This window comes from Otolemur garnettii, unplaced genomic scaffold (genome assembly GCF_000181295.1).
Source record: "Otolemur garnettii isolate 467f Iridium unplaced genomic scaffold, OtoGar3 scaffold00119, whole genome shotgun sequence".
Classification (NCBI taxonomy): Eukaryota; Metazoa; Chordata; class Mammalia; order Primates; family Galagidae; genus Otolemur; species Otolemur garnettii.
The window spans coordinates 1,709,453-1,726,816 of record NW_003852514.1 but is presented as its reverse complement, the minus strand read 5'-3'; the positions used below and the strand labels follow the sequence as shown (position 1 = coordinate 1,726,816).

At 39.9% G+C, this 17,364-nt stretch overlaps 1 protein-coding gene and 1 pseudogene across 2 annotated transcripts in view; one reads left to right on the top strand and one right to left on the bottom strand.

Annotated features, from left to right (window-relative positions):
* Positions 1–17,364, bottom strand: part of SUGCT (succinyl-CoA:glutarate-CoA transferase) — a 771,296-nt gene that overhangs the window by 664,278 nt on the left and 89,654 nt on the right. The window lies entirely within an intron of this gene.
* Positions 7,829–8,401, top strand: LOC100946871 (annotated as a pseudogene).

Here is a 17,364-nt window from a genome sequence, read left to right as displayed (position 1 = left end):
TATGAGTAGAATATGAATGTTTTGACATAATAACTAAGAAAGTTACATGAAGGCTATGTTAACCAGTTTGATGGAAGTGTCTTGGATTGTGTGTGAAAACACCACACTGTACCCCCAAAGTGCATCAATGTACACAGTTACCATTCAATAAAAAAATAAATAAATAAATAAAATAAAATAAAAAAGATGTCAACAAGTGGAAAAATATACCATGCTCATGGCTGGGAAGAATCAACATTGTTAAAATGTCAATACTACCTAAAGCAATCTACAGATTTAATGCAATCCCTATTAAAGCACTTCTGTTGTATTTTAAAGACCTGAAAAAATGAGTACTTCGTTTTATATGGAAACAGAAAAAAACTCAAATAGCCAAGACATTAATCAGAAATAAAAACAAATCAGGAGGAATCACGCTTCCAGACTTTAGACTATACTATAAATCGATAGTGATCAAAACAGCATGGTACTGGCATAAAAATAGAGAGGCAGATGTATGGAACAGATCTGAAGACCAAGAGGTGAATCCAGACACTTATCATCATTTGATTTTTGACAAGCCAATTAAAAATATGAATTTTAAAAATATAAATTGGGGAAAAGATTCCCTATTCAACAAATGGTGCTGGGGAAATTGGATGGCGACCTGTAGAAAATTGAAACTGGACCCACACCTTTCTCCTCTAACAAAAATTGACTCTCACTGGTTAAAGAACTTAAACGTAAGACATGAAACAATTAAAATTCTTAGAGAGAGTGCAGGGGACACGCTTGATAAAATTGGCCTGGGAGAATACCTTATGAGGAGGATACCCCGGGCAATTGAAGCAACTTCAAAAATACATTTCTGGGATTTGATCAAATTAAAAAGCTTCTGCACTGGCAAGAACACACTAAATAAAGCCAATAGACAGCCCTCAGAATGGGAGAGGATTTTTGCAAGTTATATATCCAACAAAGGTCTAATAACCAGGATCCACAGAGAACTCAAACTAATTACTAAAAGAAAAATAAGTGATCCCATTTCATTGTGGGCAAGAGACATGAACAGAAGCTTCTCTGAAGAAGATAGGTGCATGGTCTACAGACACATGAAAAAAATGCTCATCATCATTAATTATCAGAGAAATGCAAACCAAAACTACTCTCAGATACCATCTAACTCCAGTAAAAGTAGCCCACATCACAAAATCCCAAAACTTCAGATGTTAGCAGGGATGTGGAGAAAAGGGAACACTTCTGCACTGCTGTTGGGAATGCAAGCTATTATGTCCCTTTTGAAGGAAGGAAGTTTGGAGAACACTCAAGGATCTAAATATAGACCTGCCATTTGATCCTGTAATTCCTCTTTTTAGGAATATATCCAAAGGACCAAAAATCATTGGCAATAAAGATATTTGCACCAGATTGTTCACTGCAGCTCAATTCATTATTGCCAAGTCATGGAAGAAGCCCAAGTGCCCATCAACCCATGAATGGATTAATAAATTGTGGTATATGTATACCATTGAATACTATGCAGCATTTAAAAAATGAAGACTTTACCTCTTTTATGTTTACATGGATGGAGCTGGAAAATATTCTTCTTAGTAAAATATCTCAGGAATGGAAAAAAAAAATCCAATGTACTCAATTCTACTGTGAAACCAATTTATAATCACTCACACTTGCATATAAAAAATGAATCTCAACTATAGCCTAGGATGAAGGAGGGAAGCAAAGGGAGGGGGAGGGAAGCGAAGGGAGGGGGAGGGGGGGCGGGTCAATAGAGGGAGGGTTGGTGGGGGGACCGCACCTATGGAGCATATTGCAAGTACAAGTTGGATCTATCAGGTGTAGAGCATAAATGTCTTAATCCTGTAATAGGATAAAAGTGGTGAAGGCTATGATGTTTAATAGGATGTAAACAATCCAATTTGTACAAATAATTCTCACATTGAATCATATAATGGCATAAATGTATTTATGATCTATGTATGAAAAACTTAATAATAAAAAAAGTTAAAAAATTTTTTAAAAATAAATAAATAAAAATAGGCATAATAAAATCTATTACCTATGAACCTCAGTGACACTGTGGAGTCCCTTGACCTACATCACATCATTTTAAAACTTGAAAGGATCCTGTAGTTCAATCCCCTTATTGGTAATCATAAAGAAAGAGGAAATTAAGTATATTAGGTGTTTAGCAATCATCCTCTACTACTTACTGGTAAACAGAACCCTAATAAAACAGAGAAAAAGCGTTAGTATTGCAATGCAGTAAATTTAGGCTAAAAGTGGTGGAAAAATACCAACAAGAGAAAGGTCTTAATGTCACATCTAGGAAGTGGAACAGGAGAATTTGTTTTTCTTCATCTCACCCTGAATGACTAGAAGCTCCCAACTCATCCCTCACCCATACACCTCCCGCTCAACCTCGAGAAAGCACAAGTCAAAAGGCAGAAACATGACAGACTGAGACCCAAGAAGGAGGGAATCAAAAAGAAAGACTGATTAGATAAGGAAAAGAAGGGATCAAAAACCTTTTGATCTTCATCACAGGAAAACTCAACATATCAGAGGGACAACTCAAGGGAAAATTTAACAAACTGATTTGTGCCATTTTGGGGGTGGCTTGAGAATGCCTGATTACCTACTATTACTAATTTCTTCCTAGTAACATATTAAAACATTCTTCCTTTCCAAACATTAAAGGTAGAAGGAGGTGTTGAACTTACAGAATATAACACTCCATGCAATTTTACCCTTTACACAATCTTTAGAAGCAAGCAATCTGTACTACAGATGAGGAACAGTCAGTTTAAAGAAATACTGACGTGTTATAGCCATTAGTAGCAACATCAAGATTAGACCCCAAGTCAAGTGATCCTGAATCCACTGCTGGGTTCAACTGCCTTCCTTAAGGCTTCATGATCAGATTCACATTAACTATTTTGTATTTAGTAAAACCATTAAGAAGCTGACTTTATGTCTCCATGTCCATAATGTTGATGTTTCAAATTTCATGTTTTCAAAGTGCTGCAACACATACACATTTACTTCTCAACAACATTTTAGAGATTATAAAAGAAATATTTAGATGATAAATTCACTTATCAAACCCACAGAGAGCAGGAAGAAGCAGGAAGGGAAATTATGGATATACGGCTGACTAGAAGCAGCTTTCGCCAGAGGCTCAAGCCCAAAGGGAGAGGTATTGGACTGAAGTGGATGGAAACCAAATGAGAGGAGCTCTGCACTGAGAGGACCGCACAACATATACATCACTCAGGCTGAACCAAGTATCAGAAACAAGAAAGTGGAAGAAAAACAACAGGTATAAGCCCAACTCCCAGAGGAAGGGAGACCCCTCCCCCCAAACAAGAGCTCCATGGTGGGCAACCAGTCAGCCTGTGAACTGGGTTCAAAAGTCTCCTCACTTTATATCACAGGAGAGAAGTTGCCGAGTCCCAGTCCTTCATTATCTCAGTTCCAATGCTGAGACTGGGCCCTATTTTGTCTGGCACAAAAGACCAAACATTTTTCCTGCAAACCTGAGCACCCAGATCACCCTTCCCCCACTCTAGTTGCTGGAAGGACAGCCCCTTGTAGAGTCTAGAGTGTTTGATGAGCTCACTGGGAAGCTGGGAAAGTCTGCAGAGCTGCAGCATGAGAACAGTAGCACATTAGTCCAAGCTTTTGTGGGAGAGGGTGAACTACTCATCTTCAACTCCTCAGGAATTCTCAGGCAGCTCTGTTTTCTGCCCTTCGGGACAACTTCTGAGCTCCATTAGGTGGGCTGTTATCCCAGGAGTCTCTCAAAGACCATACCACCACAAAGTCAAATTTAAAGAGGAGTCCTTTTATTGAAGAGCTGGCAGTGACTGCCTCAGTGTCCCAATGTGGAGTTTCTGAGAGCAGTCCCAAGTGCTTAAGGGGTTGGATTTTTTGAGGCTTGGTCTGCATCCTGGTTGGCATGCAGGCTGCCCAGGTACATCCGGGTATGTTAGCAAGCATTGTACAGAAGCAGAATTTTGCAGTTAGTTAGTCATACATCTTTGTTTCAGTACTTCACCACCTGGTATTTCTTAAAGGTCAGTCTGGGGACAGTTGGTACCTCCTGGTCCCTTTCTCAGGGAGTTAGTCAAGCAAGAAGTCACAGAGTACTTTCCCACCTATCCTGGGAAGTACTCACCATTTCTCTGCCTTAATTAGTGCAGTGGTGGCACTGCAATGGTGAGGAGTACATCTAGTCTGGGAGTAAACCAGACTTACTCCATTTTGTTGAGGGCTTGCAGCCCGGAAATTAGCCGAAATTAACTGGTATCTTTCCACCTTAGTCTAGGCCTAATAAGCCGGGCCAGTGCTTAAACAATTTTGACTTGTGACTGAACTTTGAACCTGCCCCCTTTACCAGGCATAGCTCTCTGAACTTGATTGATGCGCAGGCTGGTATCTAAGTGACTTTGGGCTAACCTTTGGACCTCTGGCCTCTGTGGGGCAAGGCTCTCTGAGCTCAATTATGTGAGCAGGGCCAAAGTTTAAACATCTTTGAACTGAACTTTGGATCTCTGGCCCCCACCAGGCAGGGTTCTCTGAGCTTAACTGGGTGGGCAGGGCCATATTTAAGTGACTTAAACTGCACTTTGGACCTCTGGCCTCCACCTCTCTGAGCCCAACTGGATGGGCGGGACTGAGGTTTAAGCAACTTTGTACTGAATTTTGGATTAACACTTTCCACTAGGTAGAGGCTCTCTGAGCTCAAGCAGGTAGGCTGTGCCCAGTGACTAGGCGACTTTGAGCTCTGGGCCTATGCTGTCTACAGAGCAGCAGCCCTCAGTGCTCGATTTGCTAGATGGGGCCCAGCGCATAAGCTTCTCTCCTGAACTCTGGGCCTGTGGAGTCAACTGGGCAGTCTTGTGAGCTTCATTTGGAGGGCAGAGCCAGCACTGACAGAGTAACTTTGATCTGGGTCAGTACTGCCTACTGATTCTTGTCCCCCTGGACACAATGTCTGGGGCTGCGGATTCACCATTTCTCTGCCTTAATTAGTGTAGTGGTGGCACTACAATGTTGAGGAGTGAACTCATCAGGGATAACCTATCAATTCAACTAAAAAAGTATAATTAAAATATTAATAAAGACAAAAAGAGGAAGAAGCTGAAAATACTCATGAGGAGGAATCAGCTAAAAAACTCGGGCAACATGAAAAATCAGGGCAGATCAACGCCTCCTCAGGACATCAAAGAAAATATAACAGAGAATCCCATCCACAGAGAAACTGCTGAGGTGTCAGAAATAGAATTTATTATGGATGGCAAATTTGATCCTACAATTCCTCTAATAGGCATATATCCAGAAGACCAAAAATCACATTATAACAAAGATATTTGTACCAGAATGTTTACTGCAGCCCAATTCACAGCATCTCAGTTACAAAATCAATACCCACAATCAGTAGCCTTCATATGCACCAACAATTGTCAAGCCAAAAACAAAATCAAAGACTCTATTCCTTTTACAATAGCACCAAAGAAGATAAAATACCTGGAAATATATCTAACAAAAGAAGTGAACCATCTCTATGAAGAGAATTATGAAACTCTGAGAAAGGAAATAGCAGAAGATGTCAACAAATGGAAGAACATACCATGCTCATGGCTGGGAAGAATCAACATCGTTAAAATGTCCATACTACCCAAAGCAATCTATAGATTTAATGCAATCCCCATCAAAGCACCAATGTCATACTTTAAATATCTTTTAAAAATAGCATTTTGATTCATATGGAACAAGAAAAAACCCTGAATACCAAATATAGTTCTTAGAAATAAAAACAATTCTGGAGGCATCACATTGCCAGACTTCAGGTTATATTACAAGGCTATAGTGAACAAAACAGCATGGTACTGGCACAAAAACAGGGATACAGATCTATGGTATAGAGTAGAGAATCTAGAGATGAACCCAGTCACATATCATCATTTAATCTTTGATAAGCCTTACAACAACATGCAATGGGGAAAAGAATCCTTATTTAACCAATGGTGCTGGGAGAACTGGTTATCCACATGCAGGAAGACTGCACCTCTCACCACTGACAAAAAATGATTCTCACTGGATAAAAGATTTAAATTTAAGACACAAAACAATAAATTCCACAAGAGAAAGTGGGAAAATCACTTGAAGATATTGGCCTGGGAAAAAACTTCATGAGGAAGCCCCACACACACACACCAGCAATTGCAGCAACACCAAAAATAAATAACTGAGACTTGATCAAACTAAAAAGCTTTTGCACAGCTAACAGACAGCCCTCAGAATGGGAGAAGATTTTTGCGTGTTATGAATCTGACAAAGGCCTGATAATTAGAATCTACAGAGAACTCAAATTAAACAATAAGAAAAGAACAAACAACTCTCTCTGTAAGTGAGCAAGTGATTTGAACAGAAACTTCTCTGAGGATGACAGATGAATGGCCAAAAACACATGAAAAAAATTCTCATTGTTTTTAATCATCAGAGAAATGAAAATTAAAACCACTCTAAGATATCACCTAACCCCAGCATGATTAGCCCACATCACAAAGTTCCAAAATGCCAGATGCTGGTGTGGATGTGGAGAAAAGGGAACACTTCTACCCTGCTAGTAGGACTGTAAACTAATACAGCCCTTTTCTAGAGAAGTATGGAGACTCTTCAAAAATCGAAAAGTAGACCTTCCATTTGACCCTGCAATCTCATTAGTAGGTATCAACCCAGAAGAACATGAATCATTTTATCACAAAGACATTTGCACTTGAATATTTATTGTGCCTCAATTCATAATAGCCAAGTTGTGGAAGCAATCTAAGTGCCCATCAACCCATGAATGGATCAACAAACTGTGGTATATGTATACCATGGAATATTACGTAGCCATTAAAAAAGATGGAGACTTTATATCTTTTACATTTACCTGGATGGAGTTGAAATATATTCTTCTTAGTAAAGTATCAAGAATGGAAAGATGAATATCCAATGTACTCTATACTAAAATGAAATCAATATATGAGCAATTACATGTTCCTAAGAACAATGAAACACTATTGTAGTCCTGTTTAGGGGTAGAGGGAAGCAGGAGGAGTTGGGGGGGAGGACATATGGCAGAGGGAGTGAGGGCATGAGGCAGATCTCACCTAATGTGGACACTGTTAGGGTATATAACACATCCTCTGGGTAAGGGACTCTTCTACACATGGAACTTTGCCCTGGAAGTGAGAACAACGTAACTCTCATATTAATTTGAATAAAATTGTAAAAAAATAAAAAAATAAACACACACACACAAAAAGTCATAGAGAGCAAATGGTATGATTACAACCAGAACTCAGGAATTCTGACTCAAAAGCTTCAATTCTTTTTGCTACCATTTTGCCTCAATATATTATTTTATTATAATTCAAACTTTGTACCCTCATATTAATTTGAATAAATTTTTTAAAAAATAAAAAAAAACACACACACAAAAAGTCATAGAGAGCAAATGGTATGACTATAACCAGAACTCAGGAATTCTGACTCAAAAGCTTCAGTTCTTTTTGCTACCATTTTGTTTCAATATATTATTTTATTATAATTCAATATTCATCATCTTTCCTCTTCAGACAATTACAAAAGGACAAAAATTGTAAATGTGTAAGTTGATGTGTTATTTCTGCAACTGCAATCAAGAAAAGATCAGCCCAGACCGCCACCCACCCTCACTTGCTCGCACTTCCCACCAGTGGCCTGCAGTCCACAGTGGGTTCTCTTGTTAGTTGCCCCTTCAGCTATGGGCTCTCAGTAGCTGGGAGTACTCGGCAGGAAGAGGTTGGACTCAAAGTTGTCGCTTCAGTGATGGCTGCTATCAGGAAAAAACTGGTGAATGTTAGTGATGGAGCTCGTGGGAAGACATGTTTGCTCATAGTCTTCAGCAAAGACCAGTTCACAGAGATATATGTGCCCATGGCGTTTCAGAACTATGTGGCAGATATTGGGGTGGATGGCAAGCAGGTAGAATTGGCTTTGTGAGACACAGCTGGGCAGGAAGATTATGACCTCCTGAGGCCCCTCTCCTGCCCAGACTCCAATGTTATATTGATGTGTTCCTCCATCGAAGGCCCTGATAGTTTAGAAAACATCTCAGAACAATGGACCCCAGAAGTCAAACATTTCTGCCCCAATGTGCCCATCACCCTGGCTGGGAACAAGAAGGATCTTCGGAATGATGAGCACACAAGGCAGGAGCTAGCCGAGATGAAGCAGGACCCTGTAAAACTTGAATATGCAGAGATATGACAAATAGGATTGGCGCTTTTGGGTACATAGAATGTTCAGGAAAGACCAAAGATGGATTGGGGGAGGGGGGTCTGAAATGGCTATGAGAGCTGCTCTGTAAGCCAGATGTGAGAATAAAAATTTTAGTGCCCTGTCTTGTGAAACCTTGCTGTAGGGACAGCCCTTAAGTAGGTAATTTTGAAGTGCTGTTTATTAATCTTAGTATATGATTACTGGCCTTTTTCATTTATCTATAATTTACCTACGATTGCAAATCAAACATCATATTGCTATCAGTATTTAGAAGGCAACCGCGATTATTAATGATGTCCAACTCACCTGGCCCACCAGAGTCCTTCTAACATTGTTCTGACACCCCTTTTCTGCACTCCCACCTGACACACCAGAGAAAGAGGTGGTAACTTTCGTGAATTAGGCTGTAACTACTTTATAACTAACATGTTTCACCTATTATCTGTCAGCTGCTAGGGACTCTGGTGAGTCACCACTTCAGAGCTTTACGCCTTAGCAGATCTCATTGGCATTAACTCTGGGGTGGGCATCCAGTTTTTTGAAAATGTGTTCAGCTGACAGAAAGGGCCAAGTCCATGCAGCTGTGGCAGAGTCACAATTCTGTGGTTTCATGTTAGGTACCTCATAGTTACTGCGTAATTGGTGCCACTTAATGTATTTTACCAAAAATAAATATATTTACCCTCCCCAAAAAAAGTGATCAGCTCTGACATGGTATGGTTTATTCTATGCAATTCAAGGGAATAACAATCTAATGCACATACAGAGAAACACGTTTTTACCACTCCAAACAATGTAACCAAAACTTTTTTTCAGAAAATAACAAATAATCCATTCATAGGAAGCCTACATTATAAAATATACAAAGTTATAAATGTTCAACAATGCCTTAAGATGCCTGTCACACTATTTTCTTGTCTAGTAACTAAAGACCATCTAAATCATTTTGACTTAGCTCCCACAGTAAGATGCCTAAAATATCTAGCCTAGCTGTCCTCATGAGTTTAAATACAGTAACACTGGGAGAAAATGAAATGGAAGGTTGGGTAATTGTGATATTTTAAGGAACAGACTAAGAAATAATTTGGAAAGCTATTTTGCCTCTTTTCACGTTGTTCTTCAAGAAAAATTTTCCTGTTTCTATGCTTTAGCTTTCTATGCTAATGAACCAGAGTAGCAAAAAAAAAAAAAAAATCTAAAAGTCAGTATTTCCAACTACTAAAACAAAACATTAATATTTCCACTAAGATCCACATATAAGCAATCACATATTTAAAAAGTCTTCTCTGAATTCAGTCTGTTAGAAACTTTCAAAAAGTCATTGGGTCCAGCTCCTAGCACTTAGCCAGGTGAATTTCTAAATCATCTAGGAAAGATGCTTATCCCTCTTCCTTTAATAATTTCTGGAGCACCAAAACAGCAACTGAGTGTTTATTATATGCTACCCATGCACTAGAAAGGGGAAAAGAAATAGCATTATTTCCCAGTTTCTTATCTAGACATTATCTCATTTAATCTTGGTACATACTTCAGGATATATATTAGTATACTCATTTTTACAAATGAAAACAATAAGAATCAAAGATATTAAGTAGTGTTTTGGCACCCGTAGCTCAGCGGTTAGGGCACTGGCCACATGCACTGGGGCTGGTGGGTTCAAACCCAGCCCAGGCCTCCTAAACAAAAAATAGTTGGGCGTTGTGGCAGGCACCTGTAGTCCCAGCTACTTGGGAGGCTAAGGCAAGAAATCTCTAGAAAAGTTTTTCCTACATTCTCTTCTAGAATTTTTATGGTTTTAGTTCTTACAATTAAGTCTTTAATCTACCCTGAGTTAATTTTCATATGTGGCAAAGACAGAGATTCTGTTTCATTCTTCTGTATATGGGTATCCAGTTTTCATAACACCATTTATGAAACAGGGTGTCCTTTCCCCAATGTATGTTTTTGGTATGCTTTGCCAATAACCAATTGGTCATAGCTATACGGTTTTGTTTTAGGGTTCATTATTCAGTTCCATAGGTCTAAGTCTCTACCTTTGTACCAGTACCAGGCTGTACTGTTTACTAGATAGTATAATTTGAAGTCAGGTAATGTGATGCCTCTAGATTTGTCCTCTTTGATTAAGATTACACTGACTATTTGGGTTCATTTTTGGTTCCAGGTGAAATACAGGATTATGTTTTCTTCATGTGTGAAAACTGATATCATATTTTGATAGAAATAACATAGAATTTGTAAATCACTTTGGGCAGTATGGACTTTTTAACAATGTTGATTCTTTGAATCCATGAGTATGGGACGTATTGCCATTTATTTGTTATCATCTGTTATTTCTTTCATCAGTGTTTTATAGTTCTCTTTGAAGAGATCGATCACTTCCTTTAAATATATTCTGGAGGCCAGGCACAGTGGCTCATGCTTATAATCCTAGCACTCTGGGAGACCAAGGCGGGTGGATCGCCTGAGCTCAGGAGTTTGAGACCAGCCTGAGCAAGAGCAAGATCCCATCTCTAAAAATAGCCAGGTGTTGTGGTAGCACCTGTAGTCCTAGCTACTTGGGATGTTGAGGGGAAAGGATCTATTGAGCCTATGTGTCTGAGGTTGCTGTGAACTATGATGCCACAGCACTCTACCAAGGGCAACAAAGTAAGACTGTCTCCAAAAAAAAAGAAAAAGTAGATTCTAGGCTATTTTCCTTTCTTTGAAGCTATTGTAAATGGTATTGCATTCTTGACTTGACTCTCTCTTATTTGTATTTAGAAGTGATACTGATCTGTGTACATTGATTTTGTAACCTGAGATTTTGCTGAATTTATTTATCAATTCTAGCAGTCTTTTGGTGGAGTCTTTGGAGTTCGGGGATATAAGATCATATCATTGGCAAATAGGGTAAGTTTGACGTCCTCTTTTCTAATTTGAATGCCCTTTATTTCCTTCTCTTGCCTGACTGCTCTGGCTAGGACTTCCACTACTAAGCGGAAGTACTAACAGTGGGCATCCGTATCCTATTCCAGTTTTTAGGGGAATTGCTTTCAGCTTTTCCCCATTCATTATGATGTTGGCTATGGGCTTTTCATACATGGCATTTTATTTTGAGGTATGTTTCTTAAATGCCTAGTTTATTGAGGGTTTTTATCATGAAAGGGGTAAAACATTTTATCAAATACTTTTCCTGCATATACAGAGTTGATCATATAGTCTTTGCTTTTACTTCTATTTATATGGTGAATCACATATTAATTTGCATATATTGAACTATATTTGCATCCAGGGTTGAAACCCACTTGATCACAGTGCATCATCTTTTTCTTGTGCTATTGAATTCAGTTTGATAGTATTTAGTTGAGGATTTTGCTTCTATGTTCATAAAGGATATTAGTTTGTAGTTTTGTCAGGTTTTTTTTTCCTGCGTTCTCTCTTGTCTTTGGTATCAAGATAATACTGGCTCATGCCTATAACCACAGCACTTTGGGAAGCTGAGATGGAAGGATTTCTTGAAACCAGGAGTGGAAGACCAACCTGGTCAACAGAGTAAGACCCCAATCTCTACAAAAAACATTAAAAATTAGCCAGGTGTGGTGGTGCACACCGATAGTCCCAGCTACTTGGATGGCTGAAGCAAGAAGATCGCTTGATCCCAGGAGTTCCAGGCAGCAGGGAGTTATGATCACACCACTGCACTCCAGCCTGGATGACATAGCAAGACTTCTATCTCAAAAAACTAAAAATGAAGCTATGGCTGACCTAGTGAGGCTCTGTTGCCATAGCTTGTACTATAGTATCTCCTGGGTAGGGTGAAGACCAGAAACTACTAAGGGCCAAATCCAGTTCCCTTAGCCACAAAGAACTAAAAATGAAGAATAGGCAAGAACTTCATCCATATCTTGTCCCAGAAATGATCTATTCCATAACCCAAAAATGTCAGAAAAAAGAAAATTCTAAATTTGACTCTCAAGACATATGCAAGTCATCTCTTATTTTCTCTCAGAAACAACCAAGTAATCATACTTTTTTTTAACAGGAAATATCACAGGGAGAATAAAATTTAAGTAAACTTAGAGTTCATTAAATTACAATAAATGTAATCCTGATTAACTCTCTTCACTATGTTTACTAAATGTACAGAGAATTTCAAAGATCAATGATTATTACACAAAATGGCAGTAGATCAAGACCAAGATGCAATTTCTTCTTAGACTGTGATGGTGAAAATGCAGTATCAGGGGAAAATGAGGTTACAAATAAAAGAAAATAGGCAAACCTACAGATCACAAACAATGCAGCCTGTTAATTTGAACTTTTCATTGAGCCAAGCAAAAATAAACCACTTCTTACCTAACCCTCTTACTGTTGTTCTTTTCTATTACAATATATGTGTAATAGAAATATGTGTTCGAACTGAAGACACATCCTTTTATTACTATTCTCATTCAAAGTTGAAAGCAAATTTTTTTGTCACATACAACTAGAGGATCATTAACATAAATGTGTTAAATTTTTGAAAAATAAAAAATTGTTATCCTATATAAAGGAGAAGGCTTGGCACCCATAGCTCAGTGGCTGGTGGGTTTGAACCCTGCCTGGGCCTGCTAAACAACAATGACAACAACAACAACAACAACAACAAATAGCCAGGTGCCTATAGACCCAACTACTTGGGAGGCTGAGGTAAGAGAATTGCGTAAACCCAAGAGTTTGAGGTTGCTGTGAGCTATGATGCCACAGCACCCTACCAAGGGCAACAGAATAAGACTCTGCCTAAACAAAAACAAAAAAAAGGGAGAAGGTATATATTTTTTTAAAGGCATTTGAAGGGTATAAAAAGAAACAGTAATAGAAAATAAAATTAATATCTTTTTCTTTTTTTTGGCCGGGGCTGGGTTTGAACCTGCCAGCTCTAGCATATGGGGCCAGCGCCCTACTCCTTTGAACCACAGGTGCCACCCTAAAACTAATATTTTAAGCTACAGGAGATTACATGACCTTTTATAATATAAAATTAGAATTAGATATTTCAGAATAAAACATTATCCTTCTAAAATGAAATGGTGGCTGTGCACAGTGGCTCATGCCTGTAATCCCAGCACTCTGAGAGGCAAAGGTAGGTGGATTACCTGACCTCACAGGTTTGAGACCAGCCTAAACAAGAGCGAGACTTCACCTCTAAAAATAGCCAGGCATTGTGGCGGGCTCCTATAGTTCCAGCTACTTGGGAGGCTGAGGCAAGAAAATCGCTTGAACCCAAGAGTTTGAGGTTGCTATGAGCTGTGACATCACGGGACTCTACTGAGGGTGACAAAGTGAAACTCTGTCTCAAAAAAATAAAAATAAAAATAAAAATAAAATGCTTTCTCTGAAAAAAGATATTTACCTCAAATAGGGAAGGCCCTTCCTCCCAAAAGAAACAAAAATTATTTCTTGAAAAACTGGGATTGTGTGTGCATGGGGACACACATGTATAAAATATTTCACTAGAATCCAGTTTTAGTAAAGAGGTTTTAGAGAAATTTGAGAATTTTTACATTCCTTTACAAATTTCACAGATGACTTCTTTGGGTTTTTTTCTACATAAGGGTCAAATGAGAGTAAATCAAAGGAGAACTATACTGTCATATAAATCGTGTGGAATAACAACTGAAATATCAAATGAGCTTATATTTATCTCATACAAAGGGTGCAAAGGTCAGGCGTGGTGGCATTCCTGTAATCCTAGCACTCTGGGAGGCTGAGGCAGGTAGATTGCCTGAGTTCACAGGTTCGAGACTAGACTGAGACAGAGGAAGACCCCACCTCTAAAACTAGCTGGGCATTGTGCTGGACACCTACAGTCCTAGCTACTTGGAAGGCTGAGACAAAAGAATCTCTTCAGCCCAAGAGTTTGAGGTTGCTATGAGCTATGATGCCATAGCACTCTACCGAGGGCAACAAAATGAGACTCTGTCTCAAAAAAAAAAAAAAAATACATACATATATATATATATAAAGGGTACAAAAAGATACACATATTTTAAGAAAGGAAAAAATTCAAGTCTCATTTGACTTTTGCATTACAAGAGGCAAAAGATACAATATACAAGATAGCAAATATTACTGATATATATTGACTATTATAATTTTAATTAGTTTTTTCCATTCTTAAAATGTGTATACATTTTTTGACACCTCCTTTATTATTACCAAATAATAAATAGCAGTGTTAATGTCAGTCACTGGTATTGAATGTATTCATCCAATTCCAGTTAAACTAATTAAACTAAAGTCAGCAGTCAATTCAGTCAACCAATAAATCAGTTGTATAAAGATGGAAAAACATAATTGTTTATTTTCTCTAAATGTTTTGCAGCCTCACTGAAGTAACCCAGCATCTAGTTGTTTTAACATATGTCTTGGCACAGCAATCCCTTTCTAGAGATTTTTCCTACAGATATAATTGCCCATGTGGCTTCAGTATGAGGATATTCCTAGTAGTCTTAAGGTATCAGTAAAATAATAGAAAGATACTAAATACCCAGCAAGAAGAAACTGCTTAAACAGACTGTGACAAGACATCCACAGATATACACACAATGAGAGCAAGTGTACTGATGTAGAATAAACTCCAAGATACATGGCATGAAATAAAATACAATACAAAACACTTCATTTAGGTAACTGTAAATTTAAAAATTAAATCCATAACCCTCTAAAAGAAAATCTTCATAACTTAAGGGCAAGCAAAGATTTCTTAAATACAAAATAAAAGACACTAACTGTAAAAGAAAAAAAAATGACCAATTTGACTTAAAGTTTCAAACTTCTTATCAAATGATACCCATATGACAGCAAAATGGCAAACTACAGATTAGGAAAAAAACATCAACAATGCATACAACTGACCACTGCTTGAATCCAGAATAGAGAAATAAATCCTTTTAATCTTTTTATTGGACTAGCACTCCAATAAAACAACGGAAAAGATTTGGACATATGACTCACATAAATATCTAAATGGCCACTAAGCATATGAAAAAATGTACATCTTTACTCATTAGGGAAAGGAAAATTCAAATCACAGTGAGATAGTACTACATACCCACCAAAATGGTTAAAATTAAAATGACTACCATTTTCATGCACTGGTGAAGATAACTAAAACTCTCAGACACTGCTAGTCTATACATGTCTAAACTGTGGCCTATTAGTGTCACTCCTTGCTGTGCACCAACAGAAATGAGTGTATATTAAACAAAAGGCGTTCAGAATGTTCAATCTTATTCATATAGAAAAAAACTGGAGGAGGGAGGGGCAAGATGGCCAACAGGTACCAGCCTGCGACAGAAGCTCCCATCCAGAGGGAAGAATAAAGTCCAGAAAATACCCAAAAAAGTTGAAGACTAGGAGCCCAGCCAAGAGAGAAGACTGAAATCTGCAGGACAACTCTGCTGAGGCAAGTTGCAACTCCTAGAAAGCAATCTACAGGTACATAATACATCCCGAAGGAAGGGTGTCCATCCCCTCCCCCAGGAAAGTTGTGTTTTTCTCTTTGCTCCTGTGATTTTCCTACAGGCTAGCAGTGAACTGAGAACTTATTGTCTCACCCCACATGTGAGAGCTACAGAAAAAGGAGTCTACTCCCCTAGAGGGACCCTGCTGAGACACCAAACACCCTCTCACCAGGCAGAAAAATCGAACTAACTTTTCATTATGAAATTTTGAATTCCCAGTCCACCCTTCCCCCCTTGCCTGCAGAGACAGTGAGAGGAGGCCCAAGAACAGCGTCCCCTCACCCCTACGGGACCAAGCACCCTGTCCCAGCCCTGTAGCCGGAGAACTGCTTGAGCAGCGTTTCCCCACAGCTGCCTATAGGCCGCCACCCTCGGGCACCCAAGTAGGGCTCTCCAGGACTGCTCCTCCAGAGCTGTCCCCCGCACAGCTGCTGTGGCTTGGCCACCCCCGGGCACCCGAGCAGGGCGCCCGAGGACTGTTTGACCTACGCATCCCCTGAGCAGCTGCCACCACTTGGCCACAGCCTCCAGGCACCTGGGTGGGACTCGCAGAGGACTGTTCCACCTGCATGACTGCCACCCTGGGGCACCTCAGCAAAGCACATCCAAGACAGTTTGACCGGCAGGACCCCACCTGATTGCTGCCACTCAGCTGCCACCCCCAGACACTCAAACAAGGCGTGAGGAGGACTGTTCTACCCACAGTCCCCCATGGCTGCTGCCGCTCAGCCACTGCACCACCACCCACCCCCGTACCTGAGCGGGGGCCCCAGGACTGATTGATCCACACATTCCTGCCACCCCAGGCCCGGCGGCCTGAGAACTGTGAGAGGACAGTCAGTTGAGAGGGAACCACACAGGCCTAGAGGTACCTGAAGAGCAGCAGCCGCAGCAGCTAGAATAAGGCTCACACCCCTGAGGCTTTTCTGGACAGATATGCGCGTATCTCTCCTAGTAACCAGAGTAAGCCATCATCTTCTCCAGTGGCAGCCATAGGCTAAATGGTTTGGGGATGGTCTCCAAATGGTGCAAATTCACCATGGGGCGGAACCTGAGCAGGGCACCCAAGGACTGTTTGATCCACGCATCCCCCACGTGGCTGCCACCACTTGGCCACAGCCTCCGGCACCGGATGGGGTGTGGAGGACTGCTAGACCTGCATGCCACCCCCAGGCACCCCAGCGGGCGTGTCCAAGACAGTTTGACCCACAGGACCTTGCATGATTGCCACTGCGTGGCTGCCGCCTGGGCACTGGAGCAGGGCGCACCGAGGAACCTGTGGAAAAACTCTGGTAACTAGAATAACCAAAGTACATCAAGCCCCCCAAGGAAGGACCAGGCAGAAGCAATTGAAGATCCCATCCATAAACAGATGGCTGAGATGACAGAAATCGAGTTCAGAATCTAGATAGCAAATAAGATTAACAGAATGCAGGAAAAGAGGGATTTAGAATTTCAAACTATGCAAAAGCTGTCTCAAGAATTCAATGATTTGGGAGGTGCCTGTGGCTCAAAGGAGTAGGGCACTGGCCCCATGTGCCAGAGGTGGCAGGTTCAAACCCAGTCC